Raw genomic sequence first — 27,605 nt, 5'->3', positions numbered from 1 at the left:
AGAGGAAGCTGAGGCGTAAGTGAGGAGAAAAGCATGGCAGTTAGAACCACCAGTGTTCAGATCCCCCTGCACTGACAGCTGGGAGAGAACAGTGCCGGATTATCCAGGACGGGATCACTTCCTGTGGCCCACCCAGGGGGGCTGGGGCGCCTGGAGTTTCAGCTTCTAAAGACTGAAGAATGTGTTCAATACACGCTTAGAAAGAGCTTCTCGTCTTTGCAGCTCTCCCTCTGGATGAAACCCCTGCCCCATCACTTATCTGCCGTGTGATTTGGGGCAGGGCATTTAACCTCTCTCAGCCTAGTTCGAAAACTGAAAAACAGGGATAACTGTACCCAGGGCACTGAGCGGTTCTGCCGATGAGTGTATCAAGCGTGGAGTCCCTGGGTGGTGCAAACAGTTAAGCACTCAGCTGCTAACAGAAAGATTGGAGGTTCAAGTCCACCCAGAAGTGCCTCAGAAGAAAAGCTTGGCATCTATTTCTGAAAAATTAGCTATTGAAAACTCTGGGGAGCACAGTTCCACGCTGACACTCATGATGCCGCCGGGAGTTGGAACCGACTCAACGGCACCTGGTTGGGTTTTCTGGTTTTTGGCAATGAGAGAGAACTTGACACGTGTAAGGTGGCTTTAAGAAACTAGGAATCTAAACCCTTAATGTCTGTGGCCGGCGAGGTTGCGTGTGTGTTTGTGTGTGTATGTGTGTGTTTGTGTGTGTTTGTGTGTCCAGAAGTGTCCAGAAGTGACAGCTGCAGTGAGAAGGCTAGGAGAATGCGCCAGCCAGCTTGCTTCTTAGAGATGATCTCATCTGAGCCTATGGCTTTACAAATGGGGAAACTGAGGCTCAGCAAGCAGAAATCACTAGTCCGAGTCTCACAGGTGCCTCGGGGCTGACCTGGGATCCGAGACCGTGTCTCCTGACCCATGTTCTTTCCCCTACACCCACCTTCCCTTACAAGTCTGCTTCATTGGCATTCACAGTGCAACACTACTTGGGATAGCTGCTTGATGAAATTTGAAAGGCTTGTCTTCAGGGTTCGGCCAGCCAGTCATCAGCCAGGCATGGACGGAATAAGGTGGGGCCTCGTGCCCTGTTTGTCTCCAATTAAGCCGAGAATATTATTTGACATCTGAGAAGGGCTGAGCACCTCCCAAATGACATTTGTTGAAATAATGCAACAGGCTGACTCACTGGGTGGCCTCTTCCTTGTTTTCTCAGAGTTTTGCCTTCTAGGTTGGTGGGAGGAACCCACAGTTCTATAGAAGCCCTTGGCCTTTCCATGAGCCAGGCTTGGTTTCATGCCCTTTAGAATGGGAGGCTGAAATTAGGCTATCTCTTGGCTGCCCTGAAGGCTGGATGGTCTCTCATCAAAGAGCCCCCCCACCCAGCCCAGGAGGGGCTGGGTCACTTAACCTGGTGGCTCCCTGCTTAACCTTCCATGGCTCCCCATTGCTCTGAGAATTAAGTCCCAAATCTCCAGTTTACCAGACTGACATTCCACCTTTTCTTCAATGTGGGCTACCTCCGGCCTCATTGCTTGCTATCCATCCAAAGCCCCACTTTCTCAAGATCACCCATGAGTCCCCAACCCCTCTCTGAACTTCTGTTGTCACCTCCGCCCGATGGCCCTTCTCCTGCTCCTCCTGCCAACACCCGCTAGACGCCACTCCTCCTGGAAGCCTTCCTCAGCCAACAACAGGGCTGAAGATTTCTCTTTTCATCTTCCCATTGTACTTCGCCCAGATATTTAATGATCAGCTTTTGTACCTGAGCCCCCACTGGACTGCAACCTCCTTGAGGGCAGGAATACAGGGTTTTCGTGCCCATAACCTGGTCCCAGCTCAGAGCCTGGCACTGATGGGGTGTTCGGGGAGAACATATACATATTTAACTTAATTGAAAGGCTTTACACACTGTTCCCAATGCCAGCTCCTCAGACAGGGATTGGACTGGACTATAAGACAGAAAATGATACTGGTGAGGAGTGAGCTTCTTGGCTCACGTAGGCACGTGAGACTATGTGGGCAACTCCCGTCTGGAGGTGAGATGAGAGGGCAGAGGGGGACAGGAGCTGGTTGAATGGACCCAAGTAATATGGGGAACACAGCATACAGAGAAGGAGTGTGCTGCCTCATTAGGGGGAGAGCAGCTAGGAGTACATAGCAGGGTGTGTACAACTTTTTGTATGAAGACTGACTTGATTTGTAAACTTCCACTTAAAGTACAGTTTAAAAAAAAAAAAAAGGCTTTACACTTTAAACAAAGATTTTGGAAACTTCAGGGGACCTGGTGCTCATAGTACCCTGCGTGGACTGGGCAGGGCTGATCGTAGTATTTCCAGGACACGGAGGAGAAAGGTGGGCTCTGGAATCATGACCTGAGGCTGGGATGCTTGTCATCTCCCTTCAGGCCCTTCGGGGGCTGTCCTCTTGGAGCATGCTCCATTGTCCTGGCCTCTCCAGGGCCTGCCTGGCAACTAAGCTGCTCTCCTGGCCTCTCTGGAGCTCGTGTCTGACGCTTGCCCTCTCTCCTGAACACCCTGCACTTCTCCTGTTTCCATCTTCCTTCTCGCACTTCGTTCTGCCTAAAAAGTGCCTCTCCCAGACCTGCCTGTGGCTGCCTCAGCCCGTCCCCCTCCCTGACTCTGTCCTGTCACCCTATCTCATTGTCTTTGTAGCACTTATCGCTCTCTGAATTATTTTCCTTGTTTGTTTGTGGTTGAGATTATACACTATCTCCCCTGCTGTTGTTAGCTGCCCTCGAGTGTCCCCCGTCAGGGTGCCCCCATGCACAATGGAACCAAACACTGCCCGGTCCTGCGCCATCCCAGTGATCAGTTGTAGATTGGACTGTTGTGATCCATAGGGTTTTCACTGGCTGATTTTTGGAAGTAGATGGCCAGGCCTTTCTTCCTAGTCTGTTTTAGTTTGGAAGCTCTGCTGAAACCCGTTCAGCATCCAGCAACACACAAGCATCTCCTGACAGACGGGCAGTGGCTATGCATGAGGTACAGTAGCCGGGAATCAAACGTGGTCCTGCCTCCTGGAAGGAGAGGACTCTACCGCTGAACCCCCACTGTCCCCCCATCTCCTCTCCTAGGGTCTAGACTCCATGAGGCAGGGATTTCTTTCTGTCCGTAGGGCCTAGCTGTCTTAGTCTCCTAGCGCTGCTGTAACAAAAGCACCACAAGTAGGCGACTTCAAAGAACAGAATTTATTGTCTCGCAGTTTTAGGGGCTAGAAGTCTGAATCCCAGTTGTTGGCACGACTGTGCTCTCTGTTCGACTCTAGGGGGGAGCCCTCCTGGTCTCATTCAGCTTCTGTGGCTTCAGGTGTCTCTTGGCATTCCTTGGCTGGTACATGGATCCTTGTAGATGGTGTCTTCTCTCTGTCTGTGACTTGTTCTTGTGTATGCTGTCCCCCTTTACAAGACACCACTCAAGGGATGAGGTTTAGGACCCACCCTACTCTGGTATGGCCCATTAACATAACAAAAGAAAACCCTTATTTTCAAACAGGGTCACAGGTGTTGGGCAGGTTAGGACTCCAAGGTATCTTCTTGGGGATGCAGTTCAAACCCCAACAGTAGCCATAGTAGCTGCTGAATTAAATATTGATGGCATGAATGAATGAATGAATGTATGAACTAACAGGGCAAACTGGAGGCCATCTAAGACCCCTTGCAGGGCCCATCACAATAGCCCGTATTCAGCACTCGCTGGATTCTGGTATCGTTCTAGCTGCTCTCTGCGCGTTTCTTTATCCTCACAACAACGGCTGAGGTGTGCTCCGATCATATTCCCTTGTTACAGAAAGGTTAGGTAACCTGTCCTCTGCTAATTAGCAGTCGAGTTGGGCATTGAACCCAGCTTATCTGATTCTGCAGTGGGTAGGAGTGGTGACTCAGACCTAGGACTCAGGCATCCTAACTCAGGCTTCTAGTTCTTTCTTAGCAACCCCCATGACTCACTGGAGTCAATTCCTCAAAGGAAATCCTTACTGTGTGGCCAATGCCACACGGGCCCTGGAATGGCTAAGGTTTTCCACAGCCAGGGTCCGCCCGGGAGCCCCCACCCTCTCCTCCAACCACACCCTCCTCCCTGGGTTCCAGGGAGCTCGCCCTGCAGCTTGCTCACTAGCTGTCCAGAACTCAGTGACCACAAGCTGGTGGTGGTAGGTTGGACGTGAGCCCTCTGGGGTTGCCAGGTTCAACCCTGTCACTTTTCCAGGACCGGGCAGTAGTGAGCCTGGATTGCGAAATTTGACTGTTTATATGTTTGCTGGTTTTAAATCCAACTTGTAGAAAATGAAATTCTAAAGCCTGTTGGCGGCAGCTCTGTCCCCTGCTTCCTTCTGGGTAAAACCGCCGAATACATAAGAAGGCAGGTCTGGCCAGGGCACTCCTTGGCACAGGGTGGCGCTGGGAGGCCCCTAAGTTCCTATATTTGTCCCCTACAGGAAGCAGGGATTAGACATGGGGGCCACAGAGGCAAGTGTTTGTGGCTGGCTCTCAGGCCTTCCGCCTATAACCACGTGCCTTGGGCAACAGCACTTCTTCAGAGCTGACTGAGACGGACACTGGGGTGGGAAGATGCCAGAGGCCCGGCCCTGCCCTTGGGAGGTGGTCTGGGGCGTGAGGTGATTGTTTAAACCAAAATCCAAAACCAAACTCACTGCCGTCGAGTCGATTCTGACCCACAGCGACCCTATAGGACAGAGTAGAACTGCCCGATGGAGCTTCCAAGGAGCGCCTGGTGGATTTGACCTGCCGACCTCTTGGTTAGCAGCCGTAGCACTTAACCACTACGCCACCAGGGTTTCCAGACAGCCCCATCCTGGGGCAAGTCACTGGGTGGCACAGTTTGCACTTGACTACTAACCAAAAGGTTGGCAGCTTGAACTCACCCAGCGGCACCATGGAAGAAAGGCCTGGCAGTCTGCTTCTGAAAAGATCACAGTCAAGATAACCCTATGGAGCAGTTCTATTCTGTAACGTGGGGTTGCCGTGAGTCAGAATCAATTCCATGGCAACTAATGACAACAACTAACGTAAAGGTTGGCAGTTCAAACCCACCCACCCAGTGATGCCACAGATGAAAGGCCTGGTGATCTGCTGCCATAAAGATTAAAGCCAAGAAAACCCTAGGGAGCAGTTCCACTCTGGAACACATGGGGTTGAAGGAATCGACTGGATGGCAACGGGTTTGGTGTTGGTTTCGTTTGGTTTGGTTTCTTTTCCAGGGGCCGCGGCTCCGAGAGAGGGAAGCACCACCTGTCTGCCTGTGCAAGGGACAATTAGATTTCCTACTTGGGCTGAGTTTCTCTCTGCTCCCGGGCCTGAAGTCTGTGACTGGCAGCTTGGAATGGTGGAATCAGACAGACCTGTGCTGGGACCCTGGTGCTGCCACCTGTGTGTGACCTGGGCCACGTCACATAACCTCTAGGGACCTTGGCTGGTCACACCCTCAAGTCAGATGTGGTAGCAATGTAGGTGGAGCTCCAGGCACACAGTGGTGCTCCTTAACGGCAACTCCTGTCACTTCCCTCTCTAGCCTCTCCAAGCGCTCTCCTTTCCCTCAGGTGTTCCCTAGCTGGGGAGGTGAGTGACAATGTGGGTTAATTGGAAGATTGTTCTGCCTTCCGCCTGCCTCTGCCTCCAGCCCCCCATGACTTGAACTCAGCACAGCTGCTCGTGAATCAGCCCTTGGCTCAGTGTTCTTGGCTGAGGCCTGAGCCCTGGCAAGTCCAGGGAGGCTGATGGCTGGAGTCAACCCATCCATGCCTGGGCCCCGTAGCAAGACAGTGTCCCACTTTGCCAGTATATTCTGGTTGCTGTCAAGTTGACCCTGACTCATGGTGACCCCCAGTGTGTACAGGGTGCAAACCACATGTTATAATCACTCATTTCCTCCTCAGGCTCCTAGCATCTCTAGCAGCAAAGCAGTGCTTTCCTTTGATAGAATTAACTATGGAAGAAAAAAAAAAAAAAGGCGATGTCACCACACCAGGCCCTGTAGCCTTCTTCCAGCCCCGAGCCTTGGGTCCGTAGTACAGTGTAGAGGCTAGAACTCAGCCTGCTCTCCCAGTGCTTGGCCGGCAGCGGCGGGTGACTGACAAGGTGAACTTTGGAGACACAGGCTCAGGACAGCGTGCCCATCAGCCCCCTCCCCATGTGCCTGTCCGCCTTGATTCTTTTCTTTTAATCCTGGATTATGCAATGTGCTCATAGCCACCTGGGCTCCATCCTAGGCAACTGAGCCCCCACTCCCCTCCCTCCCCAGATTTTAAGCTCTCTGGACGTGACATCCCTATATCTGTGCTTTTTAAAATCCCCTTGGGTGATTTGATGCACAGGACGGTTGAGAACCACTGGATTTTGTCAAGGAGAAAGTCTCAGTGTGGCATTAATGTCATTTAACAGCTCTCTTAGTGGGTGCCCATCTCTCTCTAACAAAGTAGCAACAGTGTCCGAGTTAAGTAAACATTGTCCACATTCATTATAAGGAGCCTGGGTGGTACAGTGGTTTGCAATTGGTTACAGGTTTCAGTTCTGTGGAAGAAAGGCCTGGCGATTTGCTTCCGTAAAGATAACAGCCATGAAAACTCTATGGAGCAGTTCTACTCTGTAACGCATGGGGTTACCATGAGTCAGAATTGACTCGACGGCAATGTTTTGTTTTAATTCATTATACTGCTTATGATATTCTAGTTATGGCAATTAACCCTGATCCTAGTTTTCTATTTGAGGTAAAGAGGAAAGGTTTTCTCTTAAAATAAATTTAAGCTTAAAATCCGTTGTCGTTTGATTCTGACTCATAGCGACCCTTTAGATGGAGTAGAACTACCCCATAGGGTTTCCAAGAAGCAGCTGGTGGATTCAAACTGCCAACCTTTGGTTAGCAGCTGTAGCTCTTAACCACTGCACCACGAGGGCTCCAAATTTAACCTTAAAACCTGTTGCCGTCGGTTCGATTCTGACTTGTAGCCAGCCTATTTAAGTACGGGTCAAATTTAAAGAACAATACTGAAAAAATAGTAACAGCGCAGATGTCTGCAGATGTGGCTAAAATCACGAATGTGAGGCACAGACAGCCACAGTTTGTGGAAACGTGGAACTAGATAGATGATCCCTGAGGGCCCCTGCAGGCCCAGCACCCGGAAGGATCTGAAGGGAGCCCACCGTGGGGTGCCTCACATGATCTCCAAATGTCCCCGTGCCCCAGCCGCCAGCTCCGGGACCAGGAAGAACCAGAGTCAGGGTGGCAGGTGCTTAACGCAAGGGCCCCCCACCCACGGTGGCCGAGCTGGATTCTCTCAGTAACAGTGTGTTGTCCCTCTCCCTGCCATCCCCAAATCGGCATAAGGGTGGCCTGAGACACTCCCTGACTGTCCGCTGGAGCCGAGCCTCTGCTGTGAAAATGTCACGAGTGCAGCATTACACGCCACAGAATGCACGGGGCTGGCACCCCCCCCGCCCCGCACGTGGCAAAGGGGCCTCAGAGGGCAGGGGGAGCCATGGGCCCAGGGCAGGGTGAGTACTGCTTACCACAGGACTGTGCCCTGCCCAGGGCCTCGACTGCCCCCAGCCCAAATTCTCCAGGAGGGAAGCGGAAGCCGAGCTTCAGGCCAACAGACCCTACATGGCAGCCAGCCTTTTCTGCTTGTGTCTGGTGGCGCCTACCTGTTATCTGGAGGGCTGGCTGGGAGCGCCTCCCCCTTGTGAGAAACTGTGCGAGACTCCTGTCATCTTTTAACTGCAGTGAGTCAAACCTTGGACCTGGGGTCCTGTCCTGGCAGGGTGGAGCCCAGTCCTTAGGATCCAGCCACGACTCAGACACTGTCTTGTAGGGTGTGGGTAGGGGGTCTCTAGCAGAACATCCCTGATAGTTTGGGGAAGAGCTCAGCTTAATGGCAAACGCCCTTAAATGTCTCTAAGCAAGGGAAATTCCAGAGGGAAAACCTTGACAAAGACACAGCTCTTAGCATTTGGAAAGCTTTGCCTGATGCCCTTCTGGGTATCAGGGGATTGTGTTACTGTTTGCTGAAAAGATTGGTATAGAATCTTCTAGGCTCCCAGACCTGGAGGAATGCTGTGCTGATAGACAGGGAGTGAGATGAGGTATTTCCCTTGGGCTGATAAATAACATTGTCCCCAAGACATCTAGAACAGGTGTGGACAAATTTTTTCTCTAAAGGGCCAGATAGTAGATATTCTTGGTTTTGCACCCACGTGGTTTCTGTTGTGAACACTCAGCTCTACTGTTGTATTATGAAAGCAGCCCTACCAAAAAAAAAACTCAATCCACTGCTGATGAGTCGATTCCGACTCATAGTGACCTTATAGGACTGAGAACTTCCCCATAGGGTTTCCAAGGCTGTCGGTCTTTACGGAAGCAGACTTCCACAGCTTTCTCCTGTGGAGTAGCTGGTAGGTTGGAACCACCAACCTTTCGGTTAGCAGCCGAGTGCGCACTTAACCACGGCACCACCAGGGCTCCTCAGATCAGCCCTAGGCAGCATATAAATGAATGGACATGGCTGTGTTCCAATGAAACTTTGGAACAGTTCTGAAACAGGTCTTTAATCTTATATCCGCTGGCTAAAATAGGGCCTAGTGTTAATTCATCCATTCGGCAAATATCAATAGTCTAATGGCTAGGAGTGGAGGGAGCTGGAGTGAGAAAACTTGTCACATACTGGCTGTGGGACCGTGGGCCTCCGTTCTTCTCATCTGTGAAGAGGCATAATAGTAGGACCAAGCCCATAAATGAAATGATCCGTATAAGACTCTTGGCACAGTGCCTGGCACATAGTACCATCTCAACAAGCGTTAGCTTTTATTCTCTCACATCTATGAAGAATTCCAGAGGGGTGTACAAGGATGGGTGGGAATGCTGTATCCCTTTACCCAACAGCCCTGTTAAGTACGTCCTACTTGTCACTTCACAGAGACAGAGGCCCAGAGGAGTTAATGAGCTTGTCTAAGGCCACAAGCTAAGAATAAATGGAGCTAGAAGATTGTGTAACTCAAAAGACCAAGCTCTTTCCACAGGATGCCCTTGCAGGGGAACAGAGGGGAGATTAAATCTAGTTTATCTGGGTGCTTACTGATGGGATTAATTTAATCACCGGAGTCTTTCTGGTTAGAACTGGGGCTCCCATGACTCCCCCCTTGCTGCGTCTCAAATTCTTGGGGAGACCAGCATCATTTGGGGATCTCACCAACCTCCGGCAGTTTGGAGGGGTGCTCTGGACTGAGGGTTTTATGTTAATGGTTTAGGGGGAACCTTTGCTCTGCAGAGAGCTGTGGCTTAAAACAGAACCCAGGAACAGATGTCTGGGGGAAACTTTAAAGTTTTCTGGGTCCCCTTGGGAGAGGACTTCTGAGACCCTGTGGGGCTAATGGGAAGGCTCTAGAAGACAGGATTCGAGGTGGCTACTTTGAACAATGGAACCACTAGACTCTTGCAAAACAAATGCTGGAGGTGAGTGTCTGACCAGTTTTATGCCTTGGTTTCCCCTTCTGTAGAAGGGAGCTGGCAGTGACATCATTCGTCACTTGTGCGTTCAATTCAGCCCGTGTTTGTCAAGCGACTGCAATGGGCCTCGCTGAGCATGCAGAGGCAGGCTGGGAGGAAGCCCGTCCTTGGGTGGGGAGGCCTGGGAGACAAAGCCAAGACAGGGAAGCAGTGAACAGATCAGGGAGCTTGGACAGCTGCGGTCACAGTGGGAAGACAGCGGCCCAGCCGGGGTTTCTGTACCCCTGGCCCTCGCTGAAGACTGTTAATAAGAGAAGGGGGACTCGTAGGTGGCAGTCTGTCCAATGTGCCATCCTGTCTGTACCAGGAGCAGTCTCCTTGCTAGTCAAGGAACTGCTCAGGCCCTTGCTAGTTCTGAAAACCCAGGCTTCAAGAAACCCAGCTCCTGCCCATGAGTGGCTGAGAGGCCGGGAGGCAGGAGGGCAGGTGTCAGGAGTGGGGATTTTTTTTTTAAATTGTACTTTAGATGAAGGTTTACAGAGCAAGCTAGTTTCTCACTAAACAATACGTGTACTGTTTGTGACATTGGTGGCCAACCCCGTGACATGTTAACACTCTCCCTTCTCGACCTTGGGTTCCCTGTTACCAGCTTTCCTGTTCTCTCCTGCCTTCTTGTCCTTGCTCCTGGGCTGGTGTGCCCATTTAGCCTCATTTTGTTCCATGGACCTGTCTAATCTTTGGCTGAAGGGTGAACCTCAGGAGTGACTTCATTACGGAACTATAAGGGTGTCTGGGGGCCATGCTCTTGGGGTTTCTCCAGTCTCTGTCAGACCAATAAGTCTGGCCTTTTTGTGTGTGTGAGTTAGAATTTTGTTTTACGTTTTTCTCCAGCTCTGTCCAGGACCCTCTACTGTGATCCCCGTCAGAGCAGTCAGTGGTGGTAGCCGGGCACCATCTGGTTGTCCTGGACTCAGCCTGGTAGAGGCTGTGCTACTTGAGGTCCATTAGTCCTTTGGACCAATCTTTCCCTTGTGTCTTTGGCTTTCTTCATTCTTAATGGAGACATTTTGGGAGCGGACAAACCATCCGAGTTTGCCTGAGACTGAGGACTTTTCCTGGGATGTGGGAAAAGTCAGGAACCAACCGGTTGCCGTCAAGTCCTTTCCGATACCTGGCAACCCCACGTGTGTCAGAGTAGGGCTGTGCTCCATAGGGTGTTCAATGACTGATTTTTTGGAAGTAGACTACCAGGCCTTTCTTCCAAGGCACCTCTGGGTGGACTCAAACTTCCAACCTTGGAGTTAGTAGCTGAGCGTGTTAACTGTTTGCACCACCCAGGGACTGCAAACCCAGGAAAGTCCCAGGCAAACTGGGACAAGTTGATTGCCCTAGGTCAGTCTTCGTAATGCCATCCCAGTAATGGAGTGGGCGGTGGGCTCACTGGTGGGAGGCATAAGGGGTCGTCTCTCCCGTGAGCCTCCGTTCCTCCTCAGAAACCCCACTGCCCCTCTTCTGCGCTCCCAGGGCCCCTGTACACGAAGAGTCACAGCCCTGCTATCCCCCAGAATCTGTGAGCACCCTGAAGGCAGAAACCAAGCTTATCCCCAGGGCTGGAGCACAGAGTGTTTATTCAGTTAATGCTGATGAAGGGATGTGGGAAGGGTGGGCGCTCCACCTTCACCTCCTTCATGCTGGGAATACTTTGTTTAGATGCTAACTCCTGCTTTACTGCTTTGCACATGCTGTTCCTTCTCCTGGCATGCCCTTCCCGGCCTCCTCTTCTGGTCCTTTAAGGCTCAGCTCTAGAATCACCTGGTCTGTGATTTCTTCCTTGACTTTCCCTCCCTGTGAGCAGAGTTTTCCTCCTCCCCCAACCCCTCTGATCTGAATCTCACTCAACTCCTTAACTGGGATTTTTTTTTTTGGAGGGGGAGGGGGATTATTTGTTTTTGTGTCTTTCCCCCTCATATCCTGAGAGCCCTTTAGAGGAAAGCCTCTGGCTTAGTATTTTCTCTGCTGTCCTTGGCACCTGGAGGCCTGCAATTTTTTTCCTTTTTATTATGGAAAATTTCAAACTATAAACAAGTAAGAATTATCAGTATACACAGACCCCCAGCTTCAATAATTACAAACTTGTGGCCAGTCTTGTTCCCTCCATCCCATCACCCACATCCTCCTGGCTAAGTTTTTCATAGCAAATCTCAGATACATTGTTTCCTCTGTGACAATTTCAGTATGTATCTCTAAACCGGAAGAGCTATTTTATTTAAAATAGCCTTACTGCTGTTATCATAGCTAAAAAAAAAAAAATCCTGTACAGTTTCTTGAAGAAATGAATGAAGCTGAACACAGAGTAGTGATTTATGTGTTTATTTACTCACCAGCTCTTCACTGAGGGCCTACTATGTGCCAGGCACTGCCATAGGCAACAGGACTGGAGCAGTGGATGAGACTGGCATTTGTTGTTTTGTTTGTTTTGATGGAACTAACACATTCTAGAAGGATCTAGAATCATCTGGATTCAATAACAAGCAAATGAGTAAACAAGAATGTATCAAAGGCCCTGTGTGCTCTGGAGAAAATATAAAGGAGGAATGCCACTTGGGTCCCTGCCAGTTGCCAGCAGGCTGGGTGGAGGCTCCCGTTCTAAGGAGGGGACATCGCTTGGCCCAGCATGTATGGCCTCCTTCCGGTGGAGGCAGAAAGAATGCATCTTCCCCTGGGTGGTGACAGACCTACTGTCTGTGTGGTCAACTTGGGGACGGTGACATTTGCCTTTTGTGCAAACCATGTGGCCCATCAGGCCCTTCCAGGAAACCCATTAAAGCCGGCATTGTCTGAGGAGGGTGAAAACCCATTAGAAAGTCAGACGCGTTCTGTGCCTGGTGTGGGAAGCCAAGTGTATGTGGCCCTGCCCCCCGCCTGAGAGGATAAAGAGCTGGGCTCACGTGCTGACCATCCCTCCTGCAGCCGTGGGTGACCTTGCCATGGTGGCATGGGGTACCGTGGGCCCTGCTGAGGGACTGCTGGGGAGAACCTGGAGCCCAGAGTCCCCTGGTGTTGTCATTGTTCACTGCCATCGAGTCGGCCCCTCCACGCCTGGCGACCCCATGCACAATGGAAGGAAACGCTGCCCAGTCCTGCACCATCCCCACGATCGGTTGTGGATCAGACCTCCCCCAGTGTGGGAGGGATGGAAACTCCCCCCTGGCCCCAGCGCAGAAGGTGGTCAGGGAGAGGACTGAGGGGGATAATGAGGGTGAGAGGTGCTTGCTCAGCTTCCAGGCGCTGGACACAACAGTAGGCTATTGTCCTTGCATCTGACGGGGAGCTCAGCCCCAGACACAGTCCCCTCCAAGAGGGTGAGGTGCAGCCCCCTCCCGCAGAGAGGGGCAGGGCCAGAGCAGGCTGCCACCAGCACTCCTGAGGGTGGCTTCTCGCTGCTGCCTGGGTGCGGTGGCCACTGGTGCTGGGGCCCAGGGGGTCTAACTAGGGACATGCTCGCTTCTGCTGGTAACACCCTCACGTGCAACCTGCAGAGAGCAGAGAAACAAAAGTCGGTCCCAGGCCCGTGCCCTTGGCTTCACACGCCAACCGTAAAGCTGGCGTCTGGAAGCCCTGGCAGGCCTAGGCATGCACTAATCATAATCTTCACAGCCTGTTAACGATTGACCTTGGGCTCCAGGGAGGTGAAGGCTGGGGAGTCTTGGGTGCTCTGAGACTTGCAGATAGAAGACAGGAGTTAGCTACACAGAGGAAAGGCTCTTCTAGCTAATTCAGTGGACGTGACCTTGCAGCAGCAGCAGATTGGGGAGAATGTTAAACTTCTCGGGCTCTGCGTACTTCTGTAGAACAAAGGCAACAGGATTACCTGCCGTGTGACCTTGGGCAGGTTACTTTACCACTCTGAACCTTGATTTCTTTGACTATAAAAAGAAGATAATCGTTCTCCCTTAACAGTGGGTGGGGGGACTCCATGAACCAATGTGTGCAAGCATAGGGTCTGACACTTGGTAGGGACTTAGCAATGTTAGTGCTCAGCCCTCTACCCCTGAAAAAATCAGGGAAGGCTTCCCAGGGGCGGTGATGCCAGAGCTGATAGATGAATTGTAGCCAGGCAGAAAAGGGCACTCTGGGCAGAGAGAGTGGGCAAAGGCACCAGGGGGAAAAGCCACATGGTATATAGAGGGAGCCGTAGGTAGCTCGTGCTGCATGGGGAGGAGGTGCGAAGAGGTGGGAGGTGAAGCTGCAGAGATGGATGGAGAAGGACCTCCACTGCCATGCTGAGCATCTTGGGGGCTGTAGAACACCAGAGGGTTTAAGTCAGAAATGCCCTTGATCCTAAAGCCCTTAAATGTCCCTTTGGCCAAGAAAATAGAACCCCAGGCCCTCTGCTTCTGCAAGTCTGGCAGATTTCCTGGGAAGTAAATCCAGGCGCGCTTGTACCAAGCTTCCGGAGCTGGGCATGGATTTGGCCTGCCAGCTGAGGATCCAGGCCTCATAGGGCCCTGACCTCGCTGGGGGGTCGGTGAGTACAACCCCAAGAACTTACCCTGAGAACTCCTGTAACCCCGTTGCTGTTAAGTCGATTCTGACTCATAGTGATTCTGTAGGACAGAGTAGAACTTCCCCGTAGGGTTTCCAAGGCTGTAATCCTTCCAGAAGCAGGCCTCCACATCTTTCTCTCCCAGAGCAGCTGGTGGATTTGAAACACAGAGCTTTCAGTTAGCAATCAAGTGCTTAACCACTGCACCGCCGGGGCTCCTTCTGAGAACTCCCGGTTAGGCCAAACCCTGCCTTTTCGCGGGCTGTTTCCCCATAGCTGGGGGCTGTTGATTGCATTAAAAACGAGGTTCAGGTGGTTCTTTGTCATTTTATAAACCAAACCTGAAAGCCACAGGAGGATATTTTTATTCGCTGGAAAGTAAAGCCCGGAGGACTTTGGAGTCTGCTTTGTTCCCAGCCCTGCCACAGACCAGACGCAGCGTCAGCAGGAGCCAGGCTCCGCGTGGGACCCAGAGATGGCAGCTTTGTACGGAGGGCCTACTGTGGCCCAGGCTCGGTACCAGGCTCTTTGTGTGCTTGTAGGTGCCATTTTACAAGCAAGGAAGCTGAAGCACAGATAGGCTAATAAACTTGCCCGAGGTCACACAGCTAGTGGATGTTGAAGCCGGTGTTCTGTCCCAGAGTGTCCGTACTTCAGTCCTTTCTACACTTTTCTTTATACCCTAGTGTGAATGCTGGGCTGATACTCATTTTTAACTTATTCCCAAAATCAGATGTAGCTGTGCAATCTTTTCGTTTGTTACTAGGATTCAGGTAACTTTTAAGTCCTTTTTTTTTTTTTGGTAAGACTTTTTTTAAAGCTGTTAATGCCATCTTAAGGAAATTCAACTTTTAAAAATATACTGGTGATTTCAGCACTCTGTCAGTTTTTTTACTTTTTTTTTTCTGTTCCCTTTCGGTCTCTATCTTCTTCTTTTTTAATGGAGGTTTTGCATAATTTCTACAGCAGGGGGTCGGTGAACTGCAGTCTACTGGCCAGATGCCACCTGTTTTTGTAAATAAAGTTTTACTGGGAAACAGCCACACCCACTTGTGTACCTATCATCCACGGCTGTTTTCCCATGACAGCAGTAGGGTTGAGTGGCTGCAATAGTGCAGTTTGGCCTTCAAAGCCTAACCTGTTTACCATCTGGCGCTTTCCAGAGAAAGTCTACCGACCCCTGCTCTACAGCATGTAGAGCTTTGCAGCACAGTGTTTTTCTTTTCTGCCACAGCATTGTTAGGGTGTTCATCATCACGTTTCTCATTGTAAATGGCCCAGAAAATTCCATGAAGTGGATGTCACAAACCTTCCTCAACCGTTTCCTTTTTGTTGGATGGTTATATTGTGTTTGTGTTTTTTTTTTTTTTTTCCTCAGTAGCACTCTTACGTTTACAAACTTATAATTTATAAAGAAAAAAATTCAAGCCTTGAGTTGAAATACTGTTGGATTCTGTGGGGAAAATGTTGACTGATGCAGGAAGCATCAAAAGAAGACAGAAGGAATACACTGAGTCACTGTACCGAAAAGAACTAGTCAACGTTCAACCATTTCAGAAGGTGGCATGTGGCCAAGAACTGAAAAAAGATGCTGAAGGAAGAAGTCTGAACTACAGTGGAGGCACTGGTGAAAATCCAGTCTCCAGGGATTGACAGAATACCTATGGAGATGTTCCAACAAACAGATGCAACACTGGAGGTGCTCACTCGTCTATGCCAAGAAATTTGGAAGACAGCTTCCTGGCCAACTGACTGAAAGAAATTTGTATTTGCGCCCATTCCGAAAAAAGGTGGTTCAACAGAATGTGGAAATTATCAAGTAATATCATTAATACTAAACGCAAGTGAAATTATGCTCAAAATAATTCAAAACTGGTTGTAGCAGTACGTCAGCAGGGAACTGCCAGAAATTCAAGCCGGATTCAGAAGACGACCTGGAAGAGGGATATCATTGCTGATGTCAGATGGATCCTGGCTGAAAGCAGAGAATACCAGAAAGATGTTTACCTGTGTTTATTGACTATGCAAAGGCATTTGGTTGTGTGGATCATAACAAATTATGGATAACATTGCAAAAAATGAGAATTCCAGACCAAGAAGCAGCCACTCGAATAGAACAAGGGAGTACTGTGTAGTTTAAAGTCAGGAAAGGTGTGTGTCAGGGTTGTATCCTTTCACCATACCTATTCAATCTGCATGATGAGCAAATAATCCAGGAGCTGGACTATGGGAAGAAGAATGCGGCATCAGGATTGGAGGAAGACTCATTAACAACCTGCGTTATGCAGATGACACAACCTTGCTTGCTGAAAGTGAAGAGGACTTGAAGCACTTACTGATGAAGATCAAAGCCCACAGCCTTCAGCATGGATTACACCTCAACATAAAGAAAACAAAAATCCTCACAACTGGGCTAGTAAGCAGCATCATGAAAAACAGAAAACATTGAAGTTGTCAAGGATTTTCATTTTACTTGGATCCACAATCAATGCCCATGGAAGCAGCAGTCAAGAAACCATTGGGCAAATCTGTTGCAAAAGATCTCTTTAAAGTGTTAAAAAGCAAAGTTGTCACTTTGAGGACTAAGGTGTGCCTGACCCAAGCCATGGTGTTGTCAGTCACCTCATATGCGCGTGAAAGCTGGACAATGAATAAGGAAGACCAAAGAAGAACTGACGCATTTGAATTGTGGTGCTGGTGAAAAATATTGGATGTACCATGGGCTGCCAGAAGAACAAAGAGAGTCTCTCTGGAAGAAATATAGGCTGAGTGCTCCTTAGAAGGGAGGATGGCGAGACTTCATCACATACTTTGGACATGCTGTCAGGACGGACCAGTCCCTGGAAAAGGACATCATGCTTGGTAAAGTAGAGGTCAGGAAAAAAGAGGAAGACCCTCAAGGAGATGGATTGACACGGTGGCTGCAACAACGGGCTCAAACAGAGCAATGATTGTGAGGAGGCGCAGGACCGGGCCGCGTTTGGTTCTGTTGTACACGGAGTCGCTGTGAGTCGGAATAGCACCTGACAACAAAATCATTTGTTTAACCAATACTTATGTAGCACCTACTGTGTGCCAGTGTTCTCAGCGCTTTACAAATACCAGCTCAGTTCTCCACATTTTACAGCTGAGAAAGCCAAGCCCCAGAGGCGCTAACTCACTTGGTTTCCAGCAGCAAAGGCGGGGTTTGAGTCGAGGCAGGCTGGCTGTGAGTCTGTGCTCTCAAGGGCCCCTAGGAGTGTCCCAGGAAATGCTGCCTTGTGAGTCACTCTGTGTGAGGGTGGGAGCCAGGGTGGCGGCCGGAGCAGAGGCTCCTCGGCTGAGTCCCGCCCTGCCTGGTCCAGCCCGTAGTCCCATGTCACCCAGATGTGGCTTTCCTCTGCCCCTCCTTGTTACACAGCCAGTCAGCTCAAGTGACCCCAAACTTTGTTTCTTTGTGAAAGAAAAAAGAAAAAAAAAAAAGGTCGCTGTGGAGTTGACACCAACTCATGGCAACCTCATATGTGTCTGAGTAGAACTGTGCTCCTGAGGGTTTTCAATGGCTGATATTTTGGAAGTAGATCACCAGGCTTTTCTTCGGAGGCTCTTTTGAGCGGACTTGAACTGCCAACCTTTCAGTTATTAGCTGCTGATGCTGGTAGTGGAAATGAAGAGAAAGTGCAGAGGACTGAGAAACTCATGGCTCTTGGTCCGGAAAATACTATTTGAACGCCAGACAACAGTCGGCGGTTGAGCCGGGGGTCCTTGGTGTGCTCAGTATGAAGGGTTCTTAGCCTTCCTGGGATTGAGGGCCTTGGGAAGCTGAGGAGAACAGAAGACCTTCCCACCAGGGGACCCAGCATTTGCACAAAATGCTGGGTAAGATTTCAGGGGGGAAAAAAATTTTTTTTTTTTTTTTTTTTATGGGGCCCTCACAGCCCAGCCCGAGGCCCCAGTGTGTGTTCTGAGGCTGTAGTTAGAATCCCTGGTCCCCAGAGACATTTTGCAAAGCGAATTTAGTGAACGCTTCCCACGGGACGTTTGTGAGTTGGTGAGTACTAGAAGGCCTCCTGTCAACAAGGCCCATATAGAGATGGTGGGGATGGGGGGGCGCTGTGTGGGAGTCCAAGGTGTTGAGAGTGCTCCGGATGCCACAGCCATTTTCCAGCAGAGAAAGGGGGGACTTTGAGCTGTGAGTTGGAGCTTTATCAGGGCAACAAGTCTCGTCTGCTCCGTTCTGTCTGTGATCTTCAGGGCTAACCACCGCATATGGTTCAGAGTCGGTGTTGAAATACAATTTGTCCCTCAGTCAATTAATTCTGTGACCCCATACTTTGGTCCTCAGGTGAATGGGACATGAGCCCAGCCTGACCCTGCTTGTTCTCTGGGTCCCTTGAGGATATGCCTTTCATCCTCACAGCCTGTCTGGGTGCAGGGAGGAGGTGTGAAGAGGCGGAGTGAGAGCGAAGGGGTGGGTGGGGGGTTTGCTCAGCCCCGTCAGTTCCTGGAACTGGGGCCTAGGCCCCACAGCTTGGCCAGAGCCCCTGTGTGGGCTGCTCTGTTTGATTCATTTCAAGACCTACTGAGGAGGCATCTTCAGGCCCCCCAGCAATAACCTGGAGCCTTGTGTTCCTCTCAAGCTTGTCCTGCCCTGGCATGCTCGCCAGAGGCCCTGGCCTGGGCTGGGACTCTCCAGCAGCTGGAGCCCGTGGGGTACCCCCCATCCTGCCTGCTCTGCCATCAGATAGGTGTATGATGGGAAATCCTGTGGCTCTGACTCAGAAAGGAGCCCCCTTCTGCCTTCCTGACTCACTTCCTCATTTCACTGGCCGTTTTGCAGCATGGCACGGGCGCCGGAGCACACAGCCTGGGCCTGCTTCCAACTCTGCACCTTTGTTAGCAGCTGCCCACGTAGGCAGGAGACTGGCCTTCTCCAAGCCTGTTTCCTAATTTGTAACGGGGAGCCACCACACCTGCCTTGGTGGTTGATGGTGGTCTTCAGTGCAGTAATGGATGCACAGTGTCTGCCCAGTGCCTCGCACACAGTCCATGGCCTCACACATGGGGACTTTGTCATTGAAAGTTGGTGGCATTGACCCAACCCACAGAGCCTCCTCTGGCATTCAAAGGTCAAGGCCCATGAGTGGCCTTCATGCCCATTGGGGCAATCACATGGCCACAGAGAAACCCCCAGGGTGGGGGATGGGGTAGGGGCAGGCAGGAGACATGTTACCTGTTGTTATGGACTGTGTTTCTGAAAAAGACATGTTAAAGTTTCTACCCCTTGCCCCCCGCCCCCAAATACCTGTGAACATCACCTCGCTTGGAAATAGGGTCTTTTCAAATGTTATCAGTTAAGTTCACATGAGGTCATAGAAGGCTAGGGTGGGTCCATGTAAAAGACGAGAGGAGAGACAGACAGACACAAAGGGAAGATGGCCATATGAAGACAGAGGCAGAGATGGGAGTGATGCAGCCACGAGCCAAGGAGCGCTGATGGTCACCAGAAGCCAGGAGAAACATGGGAGAATTCTCCCTAGGAGCCCTCAGAAGCAATCACTTCGGCTGTTCCAGACTGAATCGTGTCCCTCAAATATGTGTAGGACCCTAACTCCTATACTTATGGGTGTAATCCCATTTGGGAGTAGGGCTTTCTATGTTCTATTAATGAGGTCGTAGGATCATCAGAGGGTGTGTTTTAAACCAGTGACTTCTGAGATATGAAAAGGGCAGGTGAGACACAGAGAAGCAAGCACGAGTGGGGGAAAGATTGATGCCGCATGCAGGTCTCTAAGGAATACCTAGAGTGCCAGAGGAGATAAGACAAGGATTTTCTCCAGAGCTGACAGCAAGCCTTATGCTAGAGCTGGAGCCCTGAATTGAAACTTCTGTCCTCCTAAACTGTGAGAAAATACATATCTGTTCTTTAAAACTATCCCCGTGTGGTATTTCTGTTAACGGCAGCACTAAGAAATGAAGACCATAGCCTATAGGACTCCTGGCCTCCAGAACTGTGAGAGAATACACTTCTGTTGTTTTAAGCCGCCCAGCCGCCCCAGGACATTTGAACACCTGTTGAACAGTGCTGGTGCCAAGGTGTGTTTCCTGGGGGTGTGTTGCTGGGGGAAGGCCTGTGAGGACAGGCTTCGGAAACCCCATTTGGGAGGCATGGAGGCTGCTCACCGTAGCTCAGCAGATGTTTGTAAGTTCAATCAGTTCTTGAGAAAAGATTTTTCTACTTGAACTTGTTCTCCGTTTTGAAGAGCAGATTTACAATAAAAAGGATGCCTTAGAGCTAAAAGGCATTTTAGGAGGCATTTCCTAGGGTGTGGTCTAGCTTGCGATGGATTGTTAAGAGCCTGTTCTGTCTGACGCTGTTTCCAGGCAGTTGGTCAGATGCTGCCCCAGCTGCCTGTGGGGCCTTTGACTGAGTGGGCCATGCCACTCTCTTGCTCACAGACCCTCACTGGCTCCCTATTGCCCACAGACTAAAATCCACACACCTTTTTGATTCCCATGCTATCCAAGTCACCGGACCTGCCCCCCGGCACTGTTCCTTCCGGCCCCCCTTGTTAGCTCGTCACATGCCCACTCTGCAGCCTGAACTCGGCCTTATACTTTCCCACCTCCAAGCCTTTGCTCATGCTGCTGTATCTGCTTGTTACACCCTTCCCTGCTTCTCACCTTATCCAGACCCTGCTCATCCGTCTCGTCTCAGTCAGGCATTCCTTCCCTGCTCCGTGAGCCCCTCCACGGATCCCTTAATCAGAATCATTGTTCCATTCTCCAGCATTGTAGGTTGAATTGTGTCCCCAAAATGTATGTGTTGAAATCCTAGCCCAAGTATTTATAGATATGACCCTGTTTGGAAATAGGGTTTTCTTTTGTTAACTTAATGAAGCCATACCAGAGTAGGGTGGGTCTTAAACCTAATCACTTCTGTGTTAGAAAAAGAGCAGAATGGACCCCGAGGCACATAAAGGGGAAGGACAGCATATGAGCAGACATACGTGGCGGTGGCATCTGCAAACCCAGGACCTTCACGGACTGCAGCAGCTACTAGATGCTGAAAGAGACAAAGAGTAGACCTCCCCCTAGAGCTACGCCCTGAATCTGGACTTCTAGCCTCCAGAACTGTAAGGAAACCAATTTCTGTTCTTTAAAGCCACCCACTTGTGGTATTTCTGTTACGCGGCACTAGGAGACTAAGACATCCAGGTTCCAGAAGCTTCTGGAATGACCGGTACAACCCTTTCCCAATTTTGGCTTCCGTAGGGTTCTCACCCAGGGTTCCAGAGTCTTCGTCTGTCCTGGAGACCAGGAACTTTGTAACCTGCCATCCCGAGCTGGCACAGCCCTGAGCACATCTGGATGTTGAAGGGAAATGGTTTTAGATTTGAGCCCTTGTCACCATGTGTTAGTTCTGATACCTTGGGCAGGTACAGAACTTTTCAGCGTCCTCATCTGTAACGTGGAGGAGGATATTATACCTGCCTCTCAGATATAAAGAGTATCATCAGCTCAGCAAGTGTTGTTGCACTGAGTTGAGCAGCTTCTCAGAGGGGGAGCATTCGTCCTTCACAAGATGTCATTCCAAACACCAAATGATGAGCCCCTGGGTGGAGAACCCTGGCCTCCAAGGTGATTTAGATACCTACAAGGATGTCACTTAGCTTTAATCTCCCCTGAGACCTGCCCGGGGACACCTGGCTTCCATGGTGATGCTGGCACTGGAGGCCAGACCTCCTGCCTGCCGGGCAGCCCTTTACCCACCCTGTTGGGCTGCACTCCGTGTCTCTTTTGGGAGGCAGAGTTCACTTTCTCTTTCACTGTCCAATTTGAGAGAAAAAAAAAAAAATCATGCTGCTTGTATAATGCTTGGGATTGTGCCCAGGGATCAGTTTGGATGCAGAAATGGTGTTAGGCTCTCACATAGCCTGACTAAAGAGGCTGGGTCAGCTGCAGCTCTGAGGCCTGATAGACCTGGTTCAATCCCAGCTCTGCCACTTGGGCAATAACAGTGGCTAATTCTGAGATTTTAAAGGCAGTTATTTCACCTCTTTTAGCCTCGATTTCCTTATCTCTGAAATGGGCGTGGTGGTATCCACCTTACAAGGTTGCCTTAGGGATCAAGCAAGGTAATGAGTGCCAGGAAAAGATGGAGCATGTTGACTGGTGTCTAATACCTGCTCAGTCAATGGAAGATAATGTTCTCCGTTTTGAAAAAGTAAAACAAGGTCTAAAGCAGTCCCTCAGCCTCCTTTGCAAGAGCACACCATTGGTAAGGTATAGGTTTGGCTCCAAGGAAGAACTTTCTTCTTGCTTGAGCTATGGCACCATAGAATAGGCTGTCTGGAGTAGGTAGTGAGCCACCCGTAACTGGAGGTGTGCAAGAGTCTCGGGAGACTTTTGGTGGGTATGATTTTAAGGAAATTCAAGCATAGATGGGTGGTTGGATTTGATCAGTTTGAATGTCCCTCCTAGTCTTGAGTTTCTGATTTTTTTTTTTTAGCGGCTTTATTGTGGTATAATTCACATACCATACAGATCACCCATTTAAAGTGTACAATTCATTGGTTTTTAGTATATTCAGGGTCAGCAAACATCACCACAATCAGCTTTAGAACATTTTAATCATTTAAAGAAACCCTGCTCCCCTGATCAGTCCTCCCCCACCCCCATCTCCTGGTCATCCAACCCTGGACAACTACTAATCTACTTTCTGTTTTTAGAGGTCTGCTGTTCTGGACATTTCATATAAATGGAATCATATAATATGGGGTCCTTTGTGACTGGCTTCTTTCACTCAGCATGTTTTCAAGGTTCATCCATGCTGTGGCATGTATCAATACTTCACTTCTTTTTTTGCCAAATAATATTCCACTGCATAGAAATATCACATTTTACGTGTTCATTCATCTCTTGATAGAAATTTGGGTTGTTTCTCCTTTTTGACTGTTATGGACATTCATGCAGAAGTCTTCGAATGGGCCTATGTTTTTATTTGTCTTGCATACACACCTGGGAATGGAATTGCTGGGTCCTGTGGTAATCATTTGAGGAACTGCCAGACTGGTTTTCCAAAGTGGCCGTGACATTTGACATTTCTCCACATCCTTATCAACACTTGTCTGACTTTTTTCTTTTTTTTACTCCTTATATCTTTATTTACCCTTTTTTTATATATATCTTTATTTACCCTTCACTGAAGTTACCACTTATCTATCGTCTAGTTAGTGTTTTCCCATACCCATCCCTCCCCTCCCTTGTAACCATCAAAGGTCATTTCTTTTTGTATGTAAGCGTTTTCATGGTAGCAGTCTCATAAAATATTTGTCCTTTTGGGATTGCCTTATTTCAGCATGATGCCCTCCAGATGTATCCACGTCATAAGATGCTTCACAGATTCATCGTTGTTCTTTAGCGTTGCGTAGCACCCCATTGTGTGTGTGTGCCATAGTTTGTTTGTCCATTCACCTGTTGATGGGTGTCTAGGTCATTTCCATCTTTTTGCTATTGTGAACAGTGCTGCAGTGAACATGGGCGTGCATATGCCTATTTATTTCTCTAGGTTATATTCCTAGAGTGGGATTGCTGGATCATACGGTGTTTCTATGTTTTCTCTTTCTAGCTTTCTAAGGAAGCGCCATATCATCTTCCAAAATGGTTGTCTCATTTTGCATTCCCACCAGCAGTGCGTAAGAGTTCCAAGCTTCCCACAGCCTCTGCAACGTTTGTTATTTTCGTTTTTTTTTTTATTTCTGCCAGTCATGCTGCGGTGAGATGGTATCTCACTGTGGCTTTGGTTTGCATTTCTCTAATGGCTAGTGAGCATTTCCTCGTGTGTCTGTTAGCCACTTGAATGTCTTTTTTGGTGAAGCGTCCATTTCCTTTGCTCATTTTTTAATTGGATTATTTGTCTTTTTGTTGTAGAGGTGTTGGCTTTTCCTGTAGATTTTAGAAATTAGGCCTTTGTTGGATTTGTCAGCCACAAATTTTTTCCCAGTCTGTAGGTTCTCTTTACTTATTCGGTGAAGCCTTTTGATAAGCATGTTTAATTTTTAGAAGATCCCAGTTACCTAGCTTATCTTTGGAGTTTGTGTGTTGTTAGTTATGGTTTGTATCCTGTTAGTGCCATGTATTAGGGCTTTTAGCATGACCTTATTTTTCCTTCTATGACCTTTAGAGTTTTGGGCTTTATATTTAGGTCTTTGATTCATTTTGGATTAGTTTTTGTGCATGGTGTGAGGTATGGGTCCTGTTTATCATTTTTTTGCAGATGGACATCCAATTTTGCCAGCACCATTTGTTAACAACATGGCTGTCTTTTCCCCATTTGATGGATTTTGGGTCCTTGTCGAAGATCAGGTGACCATGGGTGGATGGATTTACATCTGGGTTCTCAATTCTGTTCCGTTGGTCAATGTAGCCGTCGTTGTACCAGTACGAGGCTGTTTTGATCACCGTAGCTGAGGTCTGGTAATGCGAGTCCTCCTACTTTATTCTTCTTCTTCAACAGTGCTTTACTTACCCAGGGCCTCTAGGCTTTCCATATAAAATTAATGATTAGATTTTCCATCTCTTTATAGAATGTTGTTGGTATTTGGACTGGGATTGCACTGTATTTGTGGATTGCTGCGGTAGAATTGTCATTTTCACAGCACTGAGTCTACCTGTCCACGAGCATGATATGTTTTTCCGTTTATGTAGATCTCTTTTAGTTTCTCGCAGTATGTTTTGTAGTTTTCTTTGTATAGGTATTTTACATCCCTGGTTAGATTTATTCCTAAATATTTTATTTTTTTAGGAGCTATTAGAAATGGTATTGTTTTCCCGATATCCTTTTTGTCATTCTCTCTGTTGGTATGTAGGAATCCAGCTGATTTTCGTGTATTTACCTTGTGTCCTGCTACTGTGCTGAATCTTTCTATTAGTTCCAGTAGTTTTCTCGTGGTCTTTGGGGTTTTCTGTGTATAGTATAGTATCATATCATCCCCAAATAAGGACAGTTTTACTTCTTCCTTACCAATTTGGATGCCCTTTATTTCTTTTTCTTGACTTATTGCTCTAGGTAGGACTTCCAGCACAATGTTAAATAGGGATTGGTAATAAAGGGCATCCTTGTCCTATTACTGTCCTCAGGGGAAATGTTTTCAGCCTCTCTCCATTAAGAATGATGATGGCTGTTGATTTTGTTTGGATATCTTTTATTATGTTGAGGAATTTCCTTTCTATACCTAGTTTATTGACAGTTTTTATCACGAATGGGTGTTGGACTTCGTCAAATGCCTTTTCTGCGTCAACTGAGATGATCATGTGATTCTTTTCTTTCCTTTTATTTCTGTGGTGGATTACGTTGATTGATTTTCTAATGTTGAACCATCCTTGTATACCTGGTATGAATCCTACTTGGTTGTAGTGTATTATTTTTTTGATATGATGCTGGATTCTATTGGCTAGATTTTGTTGAGAATTTTTGCATCTATATTCATGAGAGATATCAGTCTGTAATTTTCTTTCTTTCTTTTTTTTGGTATCTGCCTGGTTTTGGTATCAGGGTTTTCCTGGCTTCATAGAATGAATTTGGAAGTATCACTTCCTCTTCTATGTTCTGAAATAGTTTGAGTAGTACTGGCGCAAGCTCTTCTCTGAATGTTTGGTAGAATTCTCCAGTGAAGCCATCTGGGCCAGGGCTTTTTTTTTGATTGGGAGTTTTTTTTTTTTTTTTTTTACTTTTTCAATGGCTTTTTCTCTTTTTAAGGATGTGTTCAGATTTTCAACATCATTTTGTGTTATTTGGGGTAGATAGTGTTTCTAGAAATTTGTGTATTTCCTCTAGGTTTTCAAATTTGTTAGAGTGTAGTTTTTTGTAGTACTTTGTTATGATCCTTTTTATTTCCGTTGGGTCTGTTGTAATGTCCCCCATTTCATTTCTCATTTGGGTTATTTGTGTTCTCTCCTGTTTTTCTTCTATTTGGCCAGTGGTTTGTTGCTTTTGTTGATCCTTTCAGAGAACCAACTTTTGGTTTTGCTAATTCTATTGTTTTTCTCTTCTCTATTTCATTTATTTCTGCTCTGATCTTTATTATTTCCTTTCTTCTGGTGGCTGTGGGCTTCTTTTGCTGTTCTCTTTGTATTGGTTCGAGTCGTGTAGCTAATGTTTTGATTTTATCCCTTTCATCTTTTTTGATGTGTGCATCTATTGCTATTAATTGACCTCTGAGCACTGCCTATGCTGTGTCCCAAATGCTTTGGTATGATGTGTTGTCATTCTCATTTGATTCTAGGAGTTTTTTTTTTATTCCATCTTTGATTTCTTCTGTAACCAGTGGTTTTTAAGAAGAGTGTTATTCAGTTTCCATGTCATTGATTTTTTTTTCCCTTGCTTTTCCTGTCGTTAATTTCTACTTTAATGGTGTCGTGATCAGAGAAGATACTTTGTATTATCTCAGTGTTTTGGATTTTGTTGAGGGTTGCTCTGTGGCCTGAGATGTGGTCTATTCTGGAGAATGTTCTGTGTGCATTGGAGAAGAATGTGCACTTTGCAGCTGTTGGGTGGAGTGTTCTATATATGTTAATGAGTTCAAGTTGGCTGATTGTGTCCTTTAGATCTTCTCTTGAGATTCTTTCTAGATGTTCTGTCCTTTACTGAGGGGGGAGTATGAAGTCACCTACTATTATTGTGGAACTGTCGCTCTCTCTTTTCAGTGCTGTTAGGGTTTGTTTTATGTACTTTGGAGCCCTGTCATTGGGTGCGTAGATTTTTATTATGATTATGTCTTTACGATGGATCATAATATTTTAATCATTATATAATGCCCCTCTTTGTCTTTTATGATGGATTTTGTTTTAAAGTCTATTTTGTCTGAGATTAGTTTGCCACTCCTGCTCTTTTTTGGTAGCCATTTGCTTGATATATTTTTCTCCATCCTTTGATTTTTAATGAATTTATTTCTTTGTTTCTAAGGTATGTTTCTTGTAGACAGCATATTGATGGATCCTGTTTTTTTTTTTTTTTTAAATCCATTCTGTCACTCTGTATCTGTTTATGAGTGCATTTAGGCCATTTAAGTTGAGTGTAATTATTGACAAGTGTGAGTTTATTGCTGTCATTTTGTAGTTTTTTTTTTTTTTTTTGGTGCTTACGTTTTCTTTGTTCTTTTACTCTCATATGCTGAATTCCTTTTGTTGGTGGATTTTTTTTTTTTCTTTTGTAGATTTTGTGTTTACTGTGACTTCATGCTTTTCTTCTTTATTTTGATCAGTAGTGTTGTTAACTTTCTTTGTGGTTACCTTGGAATTTATCCATATCAGTCTTTTATTATTTGGTATTACCTTGCCTTCCTCTCCATTAGAAAGTTCTATACCTACAGTTATTCCCTCTTTTATTGTTCTGACGTTGTTGTCATTTACAGATTAACCTCTCTGGTTCCCTGTTGTAAATCTTTTACTTTTCATTAATCCTTGAGAGTTCATTTCCTAGGTTGATATCTGGCTGGTGTGGTTTTGTGTCCTAGATTCAGGCTGTTGTCTGATGTTGTTTGTTCTCAAACCAAAGGACTTCTTTTAGTAATTCTTGTAAGTTTGGTTTGATTTTTACA

The 27,605-nt window shown here is 47.8% G+C and overlaps 1 protein-coding gene across 9 annotated transcripts in view; it reads left to right on the top strand.

The window, feature by feature from the left end:
* SYNE3 (spectrin repeat containing nuclear envelope family member 3) overlaps positions 1 to 27,605 on the top strand; it is a 108,480-nt gene that overhangs the window by 8,412 nt on the left and 72,463 nt on the right. The window contains exon 1 of one of the 9 annotated variants that reach the window (XM_064292916.1): positions 17,937 to 21,140. The exons of the other annotated variants lie outside the window; for them this stretch is intronic. The gene's annotated coding sequence lies outside the window, so the exon portion shown is untranslated. Of the gene's footprint in view, positions 1 to 17,936; positions 21,141 to 27,605 lie in introns of those variants that run through there. 9 annotated transcript variants of the gene reach the window in all.

This window comes from Loxodonta africana, chromosome 10, assembly GCF_030014295.1.
Source record: "Loxodonta africana isolate mLoxAfr1 chromosome 10, mLoxAfr1.hap2, whole genome shotgun sequence".
NCBI classification, from domain to species: domain Eukaryota; kingdom Metazoa; phylum Chordata; class Mammalia; order Proboscidea; family Elephantidae; genus Loxodonta; species Loxodonta africana.
Note: the sequence above shows the minus strand (reverse complement) of the source record. Positions and strands in the feature narration are given on the sequence as shown.